Source organism: Condylura cristata, unplaced genomic scaffold (assembly GCF_000260355.1).
Source record: "Condylura cristata isolate star-nosed mole 26May11 unplaced genomic scaffold, ConCri1.0 scaffold00008, whole genome shotgun sequence".
NCBI classification, from domain to species: Eukaryota; Metazoa; Chordata; class Mammalia; order Eulipotyphla; family Talpidae; genus Condylura; species Condylura cristata.
This window is the reverse complement of record NW_004567109.1, coordinates 12,819,425-12,832,076: the sequence shown is the minus strand read 5'-3', so window position 1 is coordinate 12,832,076 and position 12,652 is coordinate 12,819,425. Positions and strand designations below refer to the sequence as shown.

The 12,652-nt window shown below is 38.3% G+C and overlaps 1 protein-coding gene across 2 annotated transcripts in view; it reads right to left on the bottom strand.

Moving 5' to 3' along the window:
* The window catches only part of WDTC1 (WD and tetratricopeptide repeats 1), a 56,687-nt gene that overhangs the window by 43,522 nt on the left and 513 nt on the right, over positions 1–12,652 (bottom strand). The window lies entirely within an intron of this gene.

The window sequence follows — 12,652 nt, the reverse complement described above, 5'->3', positions numbered from 1 at the left end:
AGCCACAGATGAATTATGGGAGTTATAAAAGTAGACCCAGTATAAACTGGAATTAGAGCAGGGATGCAAACCTAGAGTTGTATGCACACCCTTAACCTATGGTGTATAATTCCTAGAGTAATGATCATAATGAGAATACATCAAATGAGCCAAGTAAATTGTTGCTATTTATTAATTTTTTTAAAACATTAACTGAATACCAAGAACCAAGCATTGTGTTAGACATGGGGGAATGTGGAGATGAAAGACATAGCACACTATGAGAGCACAGACTCAAGGCAGGTGGCTTTAGGTAAGACTGACGTGTATCATGGAGATAATAAAAGAACATCAGGGGCAAAAAGCAAAGAAACCAGACAAGCAAAAAAAAAAAAAAAGAAACCCCAAGTCAGTTAAATGGGACCTGGGAATTAAAGCCGTATCAGACTATTCAGTAGAAGTTTAAAAAAATTAAATGGCAAATTTAATATAACTTCTTAGCACTTTGGTGAGCACTTCTGTTCCCTTCCTGAGAAGAAATGATAGCTCATCTGGAGCATAGCTCTCCTTCTCTTCTCTCAAGTAAATGCATTCACTGCCTTTCCACAAACTTACAGTGAGATGAGCCTAACTGGAATCACTTCTAAATAGCGATTATTTAAAAGGTTCCCATTGGAAGGAAAATGCTCTCAAATCCACTATGAGACATAACTAGTTTCATACTTCACTCCAAAATTCTCTCAAATGTAAATAGTCAGGTCAGTACCTGGTCAGCTACTTGATGATGACATTTAGTCAAGGGTCAAGATTTAAAAGCATTATTTTAGGAAGGACTCTGAAAGTCAATTGTACAGATAGGAAAAATTCAATGAGACTTGAAATTGACACATTAGCTACATATATAACATAAAACACATTTTTGTGTGTGTATAAAAACACTACTAAAGACTATGTCAAGGGGATTTCTACACAGATTATATAATGTTCAGTTCTGACAAGAGTCTAGAAGACTCAAAGAAGTAACTTCAAGGCCTCCCTGGTGGCCAATGGAGTTAAGTTTCAGTGCTATCATGCTATCACTACAAGGCCTAAGTCTGATCCCCAGTCAGGGAGCTGACCCACATGATGCAGCAGACCTCCCCTGTCCTGCCCACTGCTCCCTTTGGCGGTGTATTTCAATAGATCTACCTGTTCTACCCCTCACTCTTGTCTCTGGTGAATATTCTTACCCTCCTCCCCACCTCTGGCCAGTACCCCAGTTCTTCTATGCAAAAATAAATAAAAATTTAAAAGAAAAAAGTGATTTCAAGATAAAATTTTTAATGCCTATTATGACAGAAAATTAGCAAAGACTATATTTCTAGACTAAAAATATAGCAAAGACTAAGACAAACAGTTCTTCTCAAGATCACACAATATAGCTGTCATTGACTATCAATGGCACCAAAACAATTGTAAGCAGAGTTCTCCAGAGGGACTGGAGAGGGCTAATTTAATCAAATGACCAAGTTTAATAGGATGTAAATTCAGAAGGCATAACATGGATAATCAGTTAAATCTAGTTTTTATTACTTATATATCTTTGAAGAAAGCACAAAAATGATAGCAGGGGAAACAAACTAAACATATGACAGCAGAATAAGAAAGACAACTTGGAATCACTAATGAAAAAATGAGGAATTTAATAGACCACTACTGACTTTTAATGTATCTTCTTTATCCTAATGATAGCAGTTCACTGAATACACCCATATTTTCACACTTAAAGCTCTCATAATGTTGAGGGCTAATTTGTTTGCAGAACTTGAAAGTGCAATAAAAACTTTAAGCCAAGGTACAAAGGTTTAAGAAAGGTATCTATTACAATTTAGGACACTGTAGGCCAGCTTTAGCTGATACTCAATGAAAAGGAGGAAGAAGGAAGTCTGTTTTTAGGAGCTGGGGCTATGAAAAATATAAAAATATCTAAAGCACAGAAGAAAACATGACATAATGTTATAACGAAAACATGAGCTGCTATGCAGATGTTACATTTCCCTAAAGGTATTCTATTCTTGGAGATCTAAAATGTCTAGTTGTGACCATTCATCCCCATTCCTTCCACAAACTTTTTACTTAGACTACTGGAAAACTTTCTTCCATGGGCATAGCTCTGCTATTATAAAGGAAGCTAATAAGACAATAAATTCAATTAACAACTCAATTTGGGGGAATTAATATACTTCATAATGCAAACCAGTAATATAATAGCCTGAGGTTAACAAGATTTAGAACAAAGTACACCTGGCAAAGATTACTCATCTGGAATCAAGAGTTGAATGGTAATATCCAAACAATTATGAGGAACCACCCAATTCAGGTGTGCCTTAGTCCTTGTTTGGGTTCTGGATAATATAACAAAGAGACAGGCAGAGTTAAAATCCTTAGGCACCTGGCTCTGAGTTCCAGCCCCCTTACTGTATCAATTAATACCTATATACTTAACCTTTCAATTTCCTGAGTTTCAATTTCTTCGTTTGTAAAATGGGGATGTTAACATTCTTCAGTGAGTTCGAGTGAAGAATAAAAGACTGAAATATATATATGAAAGTACCTGAACTGTGCTCAACAGGTATTAGGCAAATCGGAATTGCACTGAGTCCTGACAACATGACTGTGTTAAAAACAAAAGCATTCCATATAAAAATCTGTACATGAATGTTTATAGCAGTATGATATATACTAAAGGGTGGAAACAACCCATATGTCCATCGTATTTAAACAAAGTATACATTTTGAATAAACAAAATGTGGCATATCCATATAATGGAATGTTAGTCATAAAAAGGAGTAAAGTACTACTACAACTACAACATGGATGAACCTTGGAAACATTTTGCTAGGTAAAAGATGCCATATATTGTGTACTCGAATTTTCTACAAAATGTCCAGAACATTTATAGAAATAGAAAGCAACTTTATGGTTTCTTAGGACTGGGAATTGGGGGTGGAGAGGTCATACCTAAAGGATGTGTGTGTGTATGTATGTGTGTATACACTTATTTTTTTTTTAAAGATTTATCATTTATTCATACAGAATTGGGGTACAGGCCAGAGATGCGGAGGGTGAGAGGATTCACCAGAGACAGAGTGGGGAGCAGAACAGGCAGATCAACGAAGTACACTGCTGAGGGGAGCAGCAGGCAGGTCAGGAGAGGTCTGCCTCACCATGTGGATCTCCTCCAGGGCAGGCAGGGATTGAACTCATGCGGAAGTCACTTAAGCTTCTTAGTGCTGTGCTTTAATTTGCTGCGCCACCAGGGAGGGCCTGTATACACATTTTTTTAACATCACTTTTCATTTTTGTACACTGTATGCTTTCTCCTATCAAGTGTATCCCTGTAAAATTCCTACCACCAGTTCACCAGTGCACCATCACAACAGTCTCTTGTGCTCTTCCCTCCCATTTTGATCTTTCTCCCTCCCCTGCAGAATGTCTCTGATTTATAGTTGCCCATTAATTTTGTATTTTTTAATTATAATTATTTTTTTTTCCTGTTCCCTTATTTGGTTGCCCTATATTCCTCCTATAAGTGAAACCCTCCGATATTTCTCTTTTTCTTTCTGGTTTATTTTACTGAGCACAATCCCTTCCAGTTCCATCCATTGCTGCAAATGGTATGACTATTTCTGACTGCTGAGTAATATGTGTGTGTGTGTATGTATATGTATATGCATATGTATATGTACATATATATACACACATATATATACACACACACATCTTCTTAATCCAGTCAATTATTTTTAAACATGTTGGTTGTTTTCATATCATACCTATTGTAAATAGTGCTACAATAAACATAGGCGTACAGGTATCCTTTTGAATTAATATTTTTCAATTCTTTGGGTATATTCCTAGGTTGGAATCACTGGGTCATATGTTAGCTCCATTTTTAGTAGTTTGAAAAACCTACACACAGCTTTCCATAGTGGTTGGACCAGTTTGCATAAAGGATTTTTTTTAATGGAGTAAAATTCACAGTACAAAAAAATAACCATTTTAAGATATTAAAGTAATACTTAGTATAGTTACAAAATTGTACAACTACAACCTCTAGCTAGTTTTAAAATGTTTCCATCACTACAAAAGAAAATCCCATATCCATTGCCAGTTCCTATTCCTCTTCCACCCAGCACCTGCAATCATCAACAAAATATCTGTGTATATAGATTTACCTATTCTAGATATCTTATATAAATAGAATCCTACTATATATGGCCTTTGAGTCTGGTTTCTTTCACTCAGCATGAAGTTTTGAAGTTCATCCATGTTGTGACACACATAGGACTTCATTTCTAACAAAGCCCATGTACTTATCCATTCATTAATTGGCTGCTGTAAATAGCCTTGCTATGAACATTGCAAACAGATAGGTATTTGTATGCAATTTCTGCAGCAATGTACAAGGATTCCAGTATTTCTACATCATCACCAATGCCTGCCATTTTTCTTTTTTAAATTATAGCCATCCTAAGGGATAATGCTAAACAAATCAGAAGGAAAAAGAGAATTATTGGATGGTTTCACTTATATCGGAGTACAGAGAAACCGAACAAAAAGCCCAGGAAAAAGACAAAACTTGTAAAGTGACCATAGATCTAAGGCCTACAGCACGGAAGAGGGTGGCAGAGGGGTCAAAACATGAGAGGGAAGAGCGCAAGGGATTGTGGTGATGGCTCATGGGTGCCATGGTGGTGGGAGAACCACAGGGACTACGCTTGAGGGGAGAACTCAGATACTGTCCAAAAATTAACAACAATGTAAGGAAATAGATTTAATTATAAAAATACAAAAAAAATTATAGCCATACTCGGGGTATGAAGTGGTATTTTACTGTGGTTCAGGGTTTCTTTTTTGAGGTGATGAGTATGTTCTGAAATTTACTGAGTATAGTAAAAATCACTGACTTGTACACTTTAGATGGGTGAATTATATAGTATGTTAATTATATACCAATAAAGTTATTACAGGAAAAAAAAAACAAAGGAACTACTGATACAGGAAACAATATGGATAAATCTCAAAGATTCTGAGTAACAGAAGTCAGATATAAAAAGTTACATACCATATGATTCTATTTATATGAAGTTCTAGAACAGGAAAAACTGTGGTAAAAAACAAAATATTCAGAAGTGTTATAGGGTGGTGATGGAGAGTATGAAAACTCACAAAGAATATGTGAGAACTCCCTAAAATGATAGAAAGGTTCTATATATCGTTTGGAGTATGGATTAACTATTACTCCCTTACTTTAAGCTCCTTATCTGTCAAAGTGCATTTTAATATTTGTAAATGTTACCTGAAAGAACAGAATAGGGAATGGAAAGCAGGGAAGATAAAGATGAAACAAGAAAGGTAGAATGTTGACATTGTTGAAATAGGATGACGGGTACATGGGGATTCATTATCCCATTCTGTTTATTTTGTACATATTTAGAATTCTTCCTAGGAAAGTCCTTTGCCTAAGAAAGTTCTTGCCTGCTACAGTCATTCAAAACATGAAAGATAAGTTAATGAAGTCAATAAGTGGAATACATCAACCATTTAAAGTTAAAAAACCAGGTACAAAACATGCAAGCATACACTCATGCACAACTACACACACAGAGCCAACCCAGCCTTGAGGAGAAAAAAAAATAAATCAAAAAGTATTACTTACATTAAATAGTATAATAAAAAGGATGTGTACCAGAAACCTAAGTCAGTCGTCATCGTTCTGGTAAGACAATGGCGGACATGTTTTTCTTACTGTTCCTCTGTATTTTCTAAGTACTCTATTATAAACATTTATTATTTTTATAACAAGTAACCATTAGAACCAGCCTTGGACCGAAAGAAACTTGAATTTGTGTATAGCTCTATAACATACTAAGTTGTGTAATCTTAGGCAAAATTTTTTATCTCCTTTATGTTCCTGGGTTTTGGTCTTTTTTTTTTAAACCAGCACTGTTATCATCTATCTCATAGGTTGTATGAAAACATTAGATAAGATAATGCACTGAAAAGTAGTACACTATCTGGCACATGGTAAGTGCTTAAAAACACTAGTTAGTTTTCATGTTATTGAAAGTAGTCATAGTACATACCTCATGTGAGGATTAGGGAGGATAATTAATACACTGTAAATACAAAGTTTGACTGAAATTATTTGCAATAAGAAAAAAATGTTTAGGAAAAGCCTCCCCTCAAAAACTTAAACAAAGTTACAAAACAACCAGGAAATTCAACTTCTGGGTAAATAAATATTCAAAAGAAATGAAAACCTGTATTCAAGCAAAAATTAAAGAGTTCAACGTTCTTAGCAGTTCTATTTATAACAGCCCAAAACTATAAACAACTCACATATCCACCAACAATAAATGTCCATCAAAGGATAAGTTGTAGTATATCCATATACCAGAATATTATTCAGTCACTAAAAAAGAATCAAGAACTCATTCATGCTATGACATGGATGAAACTTGAAAACATGCTGCATGAAAGAAGGCACAAGACCACACATTGTATGAGGTCCATTTATATGAGATGTCCAGAGACAGAAAAGAGATTAGTGATTGCTTTAAGGTTGAAGAACATAGGAGTAAGGTGGTGATAGCCTAAAGGATACTGATTTCTTTTGCAAGGTGATGAAATTGTTCTGAAATTAACTAATGGTGATGGCTGTACAACTTTGTGACTATTAAAAATTAAAGTATTATGGTATGTGATTTAAAGTATTATGGTATGTGATTTATATCTCAATTATAAAGAAAAGCTCCCAAAACCTTTCATCTTTTCTCTACCTCCAAATCACAATTTATAAAAAGAAAATTTAGTTCTGACCCTTTCCTTTGTCTGTTTTCTACTTCAAACTGTAATTATGAACATGGTGTCTTTTTCTTAAAAGACTGAAAACAGCCTGAGGGCCGCCCATTCATCTAACTTGTGATTGAACACCCCAGGTCTCCAAGGAGTGGTGTAGGCTTAGCAGGTGCCTATAAATACTTGCTGAATGAATAATAGCATGACTACCTTGTATACATACAGTGTTTTATAACTATCAAAATTTTTTTGTTCATGCTTTCAATTTGAATTTCACAATGATCTCGTGAGGAAGCTAGAAAACCTTTGTCATCCCTATTTATCAGGGGAGAACAGTGCTGTGTGGTGCTGAGGAGGAAGCACTGGGCTCGGATCTAGGGACGTGGACTCCAGGCCTCTCACTGACAGTAAGACCCTGAGGTATTTCACACTCTCAGTCTACTTCCCCATCTGTAAAATGAGAGGTACACCCTGAGACGAGCCACAGAATTCCTTCCAATGCCACTATGCAACGATTCTAAGGACACACCTCTGGACTTGCGGCCTCCCACTTCAGGAAACTGCCCTCAGTCCAGGTGACAAGTGACCCCCTTTCAACATTCTGAATTATGCAAAGATGTAAGCAAGCTTCCTTTTACTCTGTTTGTAGCGGTTTTCCTACTGGAACAATTCTGAAGAGAAAGCAATGTACTACCGATGCATAAAGATCACTGGAATTAGCACAATCTAATAAAAAGAGTTGGGCTGAGTCTGACAGACCTAAGATTCAAATTCCAATTCTGTCATCTACCTTCTGTATGACAGCATTTCTGAACATGAGTTTCCTAGTCTGTAAAACAGGGATGATAATGCCTATCTCATCATTACAGAATGGTAAGGAATAAAAACACAAGACTCTTGAGTTTGGTAAATAATATTTATGGAACATTCTACGCGGTTTTAAAATACCTGACAGACTCCTTTTAACAACCCTATGAAACATTATGCTCACTTTACGGTGAAGGATCTGAGGGACAGAGAAGTTAATTTGCTCAAATTTATAGTTACTTAATAGAAAGTCAAACTAGGACTCAGGTTGCTGGTCACAAAGAAGGCTACTCTTACTATCTTTAATCAGGCCATGTTCAAACGGTTTTGCCTAAAAGAATCTTCATCTCTTACCATCCCTGGATGTAAGTCAAGGAATCAAAATCAGTGAGTTGACTTTGCTGGTCTCAAACAAATTTAAAGGATGTATTTCAGGGTCATGGACTAAGCTGGCACAGCATCATCTGAGAAAGGTGGGGACAATAGGACAAGTCTAACAGCAGAGCATCTTTGGCAAGTTTTTGTCATCTTGAAGCTCTTGGCTTAAGCAAGTCCATATGGGATTTCTCAGTGGAAATGCTTCACTTTCTGGGAGGTTTTGGATAAAAACTCACCTAGATTTTCTGTCTAAACAGGTTTTGTATTGCCATCTGAGTCTGTGAAAAAGGTTATTATTTTCAGTGATCGCAGCTAGTTTATATGCTTTTTCCTAGGCCTGCAATTATCTTAAGGTAGTAGAAGAAAACATAAATTTAAAAAAGGAGCATATTTTGATGATGCTGTCCTCTCTCACTATATGTAAGAGAAGCTGTAGCCTTGGATTTTTGTCTTTAACTTGTATCTTTCCAAATCCTGTCATGAGTCAAAGGCAAGCCTTTGAAATGTCACCCTCTAACTTCACTCCAGTAAGTGAAACTAAGCCAACTGATTTGGAATCACATCCATTATAATTCAGTTTCAGCTGTACTACACCCAGATGTCTGACTGAAGGGGGAACAAGGCAAGCCATTGGCACCCAAACACTTAGGTGTCAACTGAGGAAGCTCCCTGACCAAAAATATCTGATTCCCATTCTGATAAAGGTTCACTAAAAGATTCAGGGGTTAAGTAGTTTTATGTTTTCTGAAAATAGAAAGGGTATGGGGGATGACAAATTTTAACCAATGTCTTGATCCTAACCCTGTCTCTGGAGTGTGCCTGGATAGCTACCTGGGTAAGGCCTGATCCTATTCTGTCCCTGCTCCCCAAGTGGGGTTAATACCTCCCCATATGGCTAGGGGAGGATTAAGGGCATTACTCTTGGCATCTAAGTTCTGTCATAGTTCTAACAGTCATGACCTTGTTCATCCTAAAATAAGACATAAAGTATAAAAATGCAAACACTCTGCACTGACCTCTGCACTGACTCTTCAGTGGGGTAAGAATTTTCTTTCCACAGGCCTGACACTGCTTCCTATACTCAAACCTGCTGGCTGAATCCTCCTCTTAAGGTATTAGTCACTAACGCCACAAAGCCCTTCAAGGAGTCAGCAGCTACTACTAATGGTACAAAGAATGAATCCCAGAACATTCAAGGTTTCTACTAGGCCTGAATTTACCCCAAAGAAGCCAAATGGTACCTCTCACCCCTAAATCTGGGCTCTCAAAGGCAATCAGTGAGGTCTAGTGAAAAGCATGTATTAATTATTTAGTCCTCATAAACCCACTACAAAGTAGGTGATATCATAAATCCCATTTTGCAAATGAAGACACTATAGTTGAGAGAGGACACATGTTTTACGTAGGCCAGACAGCTAAGAAGGAGCAAGTGAATTTCAGCCCCACTGTTTTAGCTGTGAAACCACTAGTATATTTTTGAACTCTCTGGAATATCAGTTTCCCCCTTTGTAAAGTGGGATAATAATACCTACCTCATATGGAGTTTCTGAGAATTAAACGATGTATCACTGGAAAAGTGTCTAGCAAATACCTGGTACAAAAAGTATTTAATACATACTAGTTTTTTACAGATCAAGGTTGGGAGTTTAAAATCATTTTCACAGAATAAGACCTTAAAATACTGAAAGATCACTAAATCCAGTAAGTTTTACCATATTCTTGATAAGAAATGGAAAAGTCTCTGCTTAGAGACTCACTGAATACCTCCAATGATGGGTTAACTCACTCTCTTACAATGCTCTCCGTTTTGTTTTCAGAAAATCGAATTCTCAGCCCTCTCTGGTGGCAGAGGATTAGGATGGAGCACTGCAAGCTAGCCGCAGCTGCTTCAGTGTGAGTTTGATTCCTAGCCCCCAGAGGCGATCCACATGGCTCAGCAGATCTCTCCTGACCCACCCACTGCTCCCCTCAGCAGTGTACTTCGTCAGTCTGCCTGTTCTGCTCCCCGCTCCGTCTCCAGTGAAACCTCTCACTGCTCCTTCACCTCTGGCCTATACCCTAGTTCTGTATGCATAAATAAATAAATCTTTAAAAAAAGAAAATAGAATTCTCTCCTATCAAATCAAAGTCTATCCTCTTGGAATGTCTGTCCTTTGATCCTAACGCTGTCTTCCAGAATCATACAGAGAAAGTTCTCTTTGCACAGGACAGTTCAAGTATTTGAAGGTAGGTGTTGTGTTTCCTCGGTTCTTAGCTTTGATCTTTTCAGCTCTTCCTCAAGTGTCACAGTCCTAAAGGCAGTTCAACATAGGACAAACAGATGGGTATGAATTCCAATCCTTTCCCTTACTAGCTGTGTGATCTGAAACAAGTTACATAACCTCTCTGAACTTATTTCTTCATCTGTATAATAGAAGAAATTATTTTCACCTCACAGGACTGTCATGAGAGTTAAATTAAGAAGAACACTGAACCCAGCATATACCAGGTCCTCAATAAATCCATCCTTTTTTTAATCCATCCTGCAACTTTGTGCCTTTTTATTGATGAGTCAGTCAGTCACTTTTTAGGATGTATTCCAATTAGTCAATATCTTTCAAAGTAAACTAGCCAAATTAAATGTAATACCAAGGGATTGGTTTATGATGACAGCTGCCAGGGCTTGGGTTTTTGAAGAGTTTTTATCTTAGATAGCTACGAAGAAAGCACAGTCTGAGAGCTTCGTTGGTTCATCTGCAATGGTAGCCCAAAGATACTATGGAGAATATGAAATGGCAAGGATGAAAAAAGAAACAGGACAGATCTTCAAATCAGTGACCATAAAGAAATGGAAATAGCATTATAATGTATGTCTATCACTCCCTCTCTTAGACTCAGGACTGCACGTATGAGCCACATGGCCTAATTTAAAAAGAGAAGAAAAATAAAAATAATTAAAGAACAACTCATAGTTCTGGTTCTTTCCAGCTATTGGCCCCTCAAGATCCACAGATGTTTGTCAGGTAGTTATATTCTTCCACAACAACCACATCTGAAATCCAGGGGTGTGAATATACCCTACACAGACTGACCCATGAGTAAATACTGAGTTCCTTTCAGCTAGGAAAATTGCAATGCGACAACACCGAAACTCAAAACTGGCAAATCTTCAGTGTTAATACTATCCCATAATAATCACAGATATTTTCTTTCTCTGAGTGAGCCAAAGGGAAGGAATCCCACGTAGAAATATTAATTATTGTCCAGTTACTCTGCAGAGTTTACCCAAAGCACTGCTTATACAAATTGAGATGTGACTTGAACACGTGTGCCCAAATAGGTCAAAAGAGGGAAGATCAGCAGAACCCAGAATTAAAACGGTATAATCACAACTATGGCAAAAAAGTTGTTTCCTACCTGCCAATAAAATACAGCCTACAATAAAGAAACCCATCATTAGTCTTAGACTCAGCTCAAAAGAGCTCTACTAGTTACTCCGTGGTATGCGATAGATGTAGTTAATATATTCAACATCCTAGAGTCAATTCAAACCCTTTAAAAAATATAAGAATTACAAGGAAGAGTAAGTCAGAATTCAAATCAGAAATAGCCTGAAGTAGTCCGTTCACCATAACAAGTAGAGACTGGCAACTGAAGAGGGACTCTCAGGTACAGAAAGAAAAGCTAAGTATAGGCCACTGGACAGACCTGTCTTTGAGTCAGACAGTGTCCTCAGAATAGTTTTCTTCTCAGAACTGTTTCAGGCTCTGTTAAAAGGAAACACTTAATTGCCTCTATACCCTGACCATCCACCCCCAGTGTTGGGAAGAATGGTGCAGCTACAGCCACCCTAGCAGACATCTAAACTCTCAAACGTGAGAGAAAAACTAAATTTAAAGTTCCTTTCCTACCACCTCAGGAAGTTAAAGAAAGTCACAGAAGAAAAGAACTTTGGGGGAAATAGTCAAATTGCGCAGTTAGTCATTAGTCATAGGTCTCAATACCTCTTTTCCACAGACCCTGGTAGTAAGTACATCTGCAGAGGAGAGCCAGAGGGCACCCAGCAAATTCAACCTAGCTGGCAAGGGGGCGTCCCTCTGCAGCTTTCAGTAGCAAGAATTGGACCTTGTTGGCCGCAGTCTCTCTCCTACTCCACACTTCCTATTTACCCTTTTAAGTGGGTACTGAATAGCCCGTTCCCAAGTAAAGGCCCTTTGTACCGGCGCTACAGTCGCCTGTGGAAACACCTTGGCAGATTTCAGTTTGATGCCAGAATGGGGCACTGGAAACATCTGCGGCCGCCAGAAGCCCGGGCACCGGCGCGCACACCCAGACACACACACACACACACACACACACACACAACGGTGGGGGGGGCAGTGGGGGAGAGAGAGAAAGAGAAAGAGAGAGAGGAGAACACGCGGACTGAGAGAGCGGGGCGCAGGTCAGGTCAACGTTGCCTCCCGGTACTTCCACCTGCCCCCTTCTTCCTGAGACCCGCGCCAGATCAGATGTCAAACAAAACTCCGCAAAAAAGTCCCGTGACGGGACGACTGCCACCTTTCCCTCCGCAGAGCCTCCCCGAACTCCCAGCGCCTTCCCCCCACGTCCCGGCCGGCCCTCCGCCCCACGCGGCCCCGGCCCACTCTGCCCTCCGCCCCAGCG